At 23.7% G+C, this 6,473-nt stretch overlaps 1 non-coding gene across 1 annotated transcript; it reads left to right on the forward strand.

Moving 5' to 3' along the window:
• Nucleotides 1–3,034: 3,034 nt before the first annotated feature.
• TRNAV-AAC (transfer RNA valine (anticodon AAC)) lies at nt 3,035–3,107 on the forward strand. Its single transcript has one exon. It is a non-coding gene; the product is annotated as a tRNA-Val (tRNA).
• The last annotated feature ends 3,366 nt before the right edge of the window (nt 3,108–6,473 follow it).

Raw genomic sequence — 6,473 nt, forward strand, 5'->3', positions numbered from 1 at the left:
TATAACATCCTTATACAATATTTTTTATTCTATACTTATAATTCGTGTGATATAATTATTTCAACTGTGTTGCAACTAAAGTTTCAATGATAATAATAATATAATGGATAGCGTCCCGATTTTTATTAAATTATGTATTTACAGCACACAAAAAACAAAATATATATGAATGAGTTGAATTTTAAACACAGTCACCATAAAATCACAATATCTGAAATAAGAATTACCGAATGATGGATTTTGATGATAAACTTCTTCGTTTATTTCTAAGTTAGAGAAATTTAAGAAATAGAAAAATTCCGCTATTTCGATAAATTTTATTCCTAGATTCTTTTTCACACCATCATAATTATATTAATTAAAATATAGATTGATTACTTGGTTTCATAGAGCCATTAGATAGCACGAAAAAAATAAAATTAATTTCTAGCGGTTTCAAGGAAGAAAAATCGGATATGTTTTATTATATGAGCTTTTTATTCAAGATTATTTAAATTCAAAATAAATATATTTTGATTGACAAATGCAATGTTAAAAAAATAATCGATAGAATCGTATTTCATAATTCAAATAATCATAAATATATGCTAAATCAGACTGCCAAATTATTTCCTTTAGAATTCAAAAGAAATTCCCGCTTTTTTTCTGAATTAAATGATGTTATTATATTTGTTTCTTGAATTTTGATTTTGAAATTCTTTCTGAATTGTCGTTAATTTATTATTATTTTATTATATTTATATTCATAGATACTTTATGTTCAACTTAAAATTTCTTAAGCCCAGAAAATTTTATATTTTATGAGCATCAATTATGCTTTAAAATCTTTACTTTAACGAACAAAAAATAGCAATCAGATCAATTTATTCTACCTTTAAAATAATTATAAGGAATTACGATTTATATATTTTAAATAAATGTAGATATGCACATTACATTATTGAAATATACACAACCGCATATAGTCACCATAAATAAATGTAAACATTTTTTTTTAATTTAAAATAAAAACCATGGGATTTATGAAAAAATATAAACGGAGAATCGAATTTGATGATTAAAATATCCTTTGTTTCTTAATTAAACTGGAACAGTTGTTAGTTGATTACCATTTAATTTCAAACCAGATTTAGAAAAATTCTGAATGGGTCTATATAGGTCGTTTTGAATAGAAACAGAATTGTCGGGTACTAAATTAAATTGGTATAAAAAACATATTCTATTGGTGGCTTTATTATGGATAGGAATTATTTATTTCCCAGTTATCTAAGCCTTGAGGTATTATGGGGTCTGTTGGATGAGAGCTAGATATAGGTAGGTCTTGCATTGTGGGTTTTCTGTTTTTCCGTTGGATTTGTGTGCCTAGAGACTGAAAGAGGAAGAAAACAGCTGTTAAAGTACGGTAATTTTTTAAAATTATATTTTTTTGGACGATATTTACTTGTGTTATACATTTATAAAAACTGTATAGTAGATAATCGCTTAAAAAAATAATTACAGCCTTTCATATTCAAAAATAAATTTCTATAATTTATACATTCGATATATAAAATTATATATTTAATCATATAGGAAAACTTAGAGTCCACAAAAAAATCAATTTAAAGAATATAAAAAGATTCGTTAATGTATAATATAACTGCAATAACCCCTTAATGAACAGCAATAGTAAACTAAGATTTAACAATGATTATTTAAGATTTTATTATTGTTCAGACTTTAACCATAATCTATGTATCTTAATTAACAATACCTTAGCAACAATTTTACATTATCTTTTACTAATATTTATATCTAACCTCTAATTTAATCATTATTAACTTTTGTGCTTATTTGAATTGATATGGAATGTTTAATAGTAGGAAAAATATTTATTTCTAATGTTCATATTGCAGAGGCTTAATTTATTAAAAGGTTAATCATCTAGGCATTCAAAAAAATAGCCTAATTTATTTCTAGCCAATATTTTTAATACAGTATTCCTATTTCTTTAAGATGTTGTCCTCTTTGCGGAATTTTTAAAACATGATACAGATTTCGGTGTTCCATTTAAGACTTGAATTATGCCCATTACCGTTTCTTGGTACAAAATAATTATATCAAATAGCCAAATATTTAAAAAAAATTTTAATTGGCAAGGTTTTAACATGTAGATATGCATACAAATATCATATATAAATTTAAATTGGTGAAACAAGAGTAAAAAAATTTCAAATATCCAATAAACATCATATAAAGGAAATAAAAAAAGAATAAAGTTTGTCATCAAGAAGTGATGTTTGAACTTTTAAATGCATTCGTGTATAGCTTTAAATGCTTTAAAAATTAAGCGGGTCTATTTTCATTTAAAAAAATTTATGGTACTTATTGTATATTTCCAGGGATTTTCCTATATTTGTTTTATTTACGATTTTTTATGGTGATAATTTCTCTTTCTCATGCATTTATATGAGAAGACATTAAATTCGATTATAATCGTCGTAGAATCTAAAAATATAATTTTAAAATTTTGCTTTTTTAGTTGGTTTTGAAAGAAAGGATGCATTAATGAAGATTTAAAAAGCTAAAAGAGTATCAAACAAGTCTTTTATATAGAGAAATCAATGTTTTATTGAATAAATTTAATCGGTTGAAAATCAAATATATATTTTACATGTTTATGGGTAGATTTGATTTTTAGCTATTTAATCTTATTCAAAAAAACGTTTATAATTCTTTATAACATATTTGGTGGAAACTTCTTTCGACCTCATCATCCTTACAATCTTTATGAATGCATCCACCCATTTCAAGACTTATATGTTCAATCGTTTTTCTTATCCTAATGTTTGTGTATGTATATGCTTCCTCTTCGGTTAGTATTCCTAACTTATTAATATATTACTTATGGTATTTGTAACCACAACATCCCATGTTATGACTTATAGTACTTTTCGTGTTCTGCATTTTAAATCGAATTAATCTATAAAGAAGTAAATTATTTTGAAATTTATTCTTAAACCTTTATAATGATTCTGTAAAATCGATTTCACAAGTGTCGCTAGTGTAGTGGTTATCACGTATGCCTAACACGCGTAAGGTCCTCGGTTCAATCCCGAGGCGACACATATTTTTTTTATGGTTTTACCATTGCAATTTAAGAAATATGAAATTGAATTAATATGCTTAAATTGACCATGAGTATTAGAGTGGTTTAGGTAATTCGTTACAGTTAAAATTCCTGATGCAAAATGCTTTTTCTCTAAAGCTTAAGTAACTTCTTGGTTAATATCGTGAAAGTAATATTACCACATAAACCAAAAGTAGTCAGTACAAATTGCTTTTAATTCATTTTTACGTTAGTTTGAGTTTTTTAAATGTAAATTTTGATTACATGATAGAACAAATTTGCTTGATGCTTATTTCAGCCTCATAATCTTTAAAATATTTATCAATGGTCAATTAAAATCCAAGTAATAGTTAATGATATATTTATTAGCAAATTAAGAATCATTTATATATTTTATCTTCCAAGAAATAAATTCGCTTTCAAGATGGATTTAGGATTTTAATTTATCATAAATTATAGCAATAGAGCTTTTTAAGATAATAATTTAAAAGTTAAGTACGAGACTCAATATCTTATATTGTACACAAATTGAATTTGTTCTATCTTTTGTGTTTTGATTTTAAATTTTAATTTGTATGAATGAAGCAATTAAAATAGAAAATACATCAATGTTTAAATTGAAATATAATCAGGAAAATGATGCCTTTTCTAGCTAAAATATAATTGATGTTCATAAACCAGCAAACATGATGCCTTTTACATCGTATTCCGAATTTTTTATCCCAAAACATCATGGTTTGAATTTTTGTGTATGAGGCAATTTCAGTAATTTTCACATAAATAACGACGTTGGGCTAATTAAAATTGTAATTTTGGTCTTTTTTATATAAATTTGAGCTAAAATACCGACTTTGTTAATTTTCTTCTTTTACTATCACTGTCTTTATATCGTCTACAGCTAAAATAACAACCGATTAAAGATTAATATTAAACACTTATCAATTTATCTAAGCCGTATATATTACTAGATTTTTATCTATGTCGATCATAATAGACATCTAGTTATGATTAAAATAAATATGGTTAAAAGAGTTTCAAAAGAAAAAAAAGATCAATACCTGCACCAAGTACATAAATATTACCATAGACAATAGGTTATCATGCATTTGATATCATCCCTTTTTATACATTTTTATCAATCCTAGCCAAGATTTTATCATAATTTTAATAAAAAAAATGGCTTTAAATTCTATGAGTTTGATTTGCACTTATAATTGTGAAATCATGTATCATGGAAGATTATCTAAAAATGAATCTCAATTTAGAAATTTATTTATCTTTGCTTTTTTCAGAATTTTATGAACATTGGTCAAAAACGTATCTATTTTACAATTATATTCAATTATTTTGATTGTATTTGTGAAAAATTGATCATTTATATTATTAACTGGCGTTTGCTAATTATTATGGCGTACTTTCATCTCCGTTTTTTTGATTCCATCTAATTAAAAAAAACTATTAATATATCGGTTTCAAATATAATTACTACACAATTTCTTTCGTATTTTAATTGGAGTAAAGGTTTATTTACGAGGATTTATTTATAAATTTATGCCATATGTATTATATTTATATGATTGATATAAATTTATTTTTTTAATAGCATTTATATTTCTTTATCACCGGGAAAATGTAAATTTTTTCATGGTTTAAGCTATTTTTTATGTTTATGTAGTTCTAAAAAATTGACTATCGGGAACATAATTTATATTTATCGATTATAGCGAGAAAATTCTTCATTATAGTTATTTATTTTTTATATACACTTAGAAGTAAAGAATATAAATAGAAAATTGTACATTATATATACCAGCTATATCTAAGATACGAACCCCAAATCTAATTTTTTTAAAAAAATAAACATGTTTTAAGTGTACATAAATATCTGAATTATTTAAATAAAACAAGTAAGATTTGGTTTAGTTAATGTTATTCTGTTTATGATCTAAATTATACTCTTTAAATCCAATCGATAAACATTACAAGATCATAAAAATATATTGCTTTTAATTTTCTAATTGCGATTGTGAGAGATTGTATTATTCTGTTTATTTCAGTGATTTTATGTATTTTAAAACAAAAACAAAAGGGAATTGTATTTATAAAAAGTGGGATTTAATTTCATACAAGATGTTTTAGAATAAATACAATAAGCCGATTTTTTTTCTAGAATCAAAATTAAATGATTAATCAATGCCTTATCGAAATATTGCCAATACAATTTAATTAAAATGCATCTAATTTGGGGTAATGTTAAGAGTTTAAAACCATGCAGTATGCAGAAAATAACAAACGTAATCAACATTATACACTTAAATTCATATGAGTATATCTTTAATTTTCTAATAATAAATTTTTAGGCATTTAATTGCAATAAAACTTTATTGGTTTTAAAAAAAATATAAATACATATCAAAGTTCAGTTAATAGAATACAAACAAGCTGTGATAAATATTATCATGTTAAAAATCGCGAAATATATTTTTTTTTCAGTATTAATTTATCAAAGATATAAATCATACAAACTCAAATAATCCCTGCTGATATTTACACAGACAAAGTTCAAACGTCGTAAAAATTTCCCCCTATTGTTTTTCTTCTGTCAATGGATTTCAGTTTTTACTTTTTTTGCCTTATATTAATATATTTTATTGGAAATTAAATTTGAACTGATTAAAAATTCATTATTAATATATTTAGTTATTCGTATGAAAGAAGAAAATAAGCCATATTGTTTTTATTAATGAAGAATTCTGTGATTAAAATGTATTTTCAACCAAAATAAATTTTTCTGATGTTACATATTATGAAAAGGGGCGATTTACATACCATAAATAGCAAAAGATCGCGAAAATAAATTAATTCGGATTTCTTTAAAATAAGAATTTTTATGCAATATAATAAGAGTTTTATTTACAACAAAAATTAAATTGATTTGTGATCTAATTCAGCATTAAATAAATGAACAATAATTTTTATAAATTAAGACAACCTGCACAAGGTTTTATTTTTAGTACAATTTTCTTTTTATATTAGAAAAATTAGGTCAAACTTGCAAATTTTTAACAGAAACTTTATTTACTTATAAATTGTGATTCCAATTTACATTATATAAACTTGTACATTTTCCGAATTCTTACATATAATATTATGATCATAGCTTTATGTTTTGATCATGCCGTAAACTCGCGTATTTTTTTTATGTTTACTTAATCGTATCACAGAAATCTTTTTTTGAATTTTTTGGTTTATCAAACAGATCATAGATTTCAGTTGCAAAAAAAGAGAATTTTCTTCCATATTTATTCTTTATCAGTTTTTTTTCTTACATAGTTTGTTTCTTGTGAAATTTATCAAATATGTT

This window comes from Rhyacophila brunnea, unplaced genomic scaffold, assembly GCF_057557595.1.
Source record: "Rhyacophila brunnea isolate RB1 unplaced genomic scaffold, BYU_Rbru_1.0 scaffold_105, whole genome shotgun sequence".
Taxonomy (NCBI): domain Eukaryota; kingdom Metazoa; phylum Arthropoda; class Insecta; order Trichoptera; family Rhyacophilidae; genus Rhyacophila; species Rhyacophila brunnea.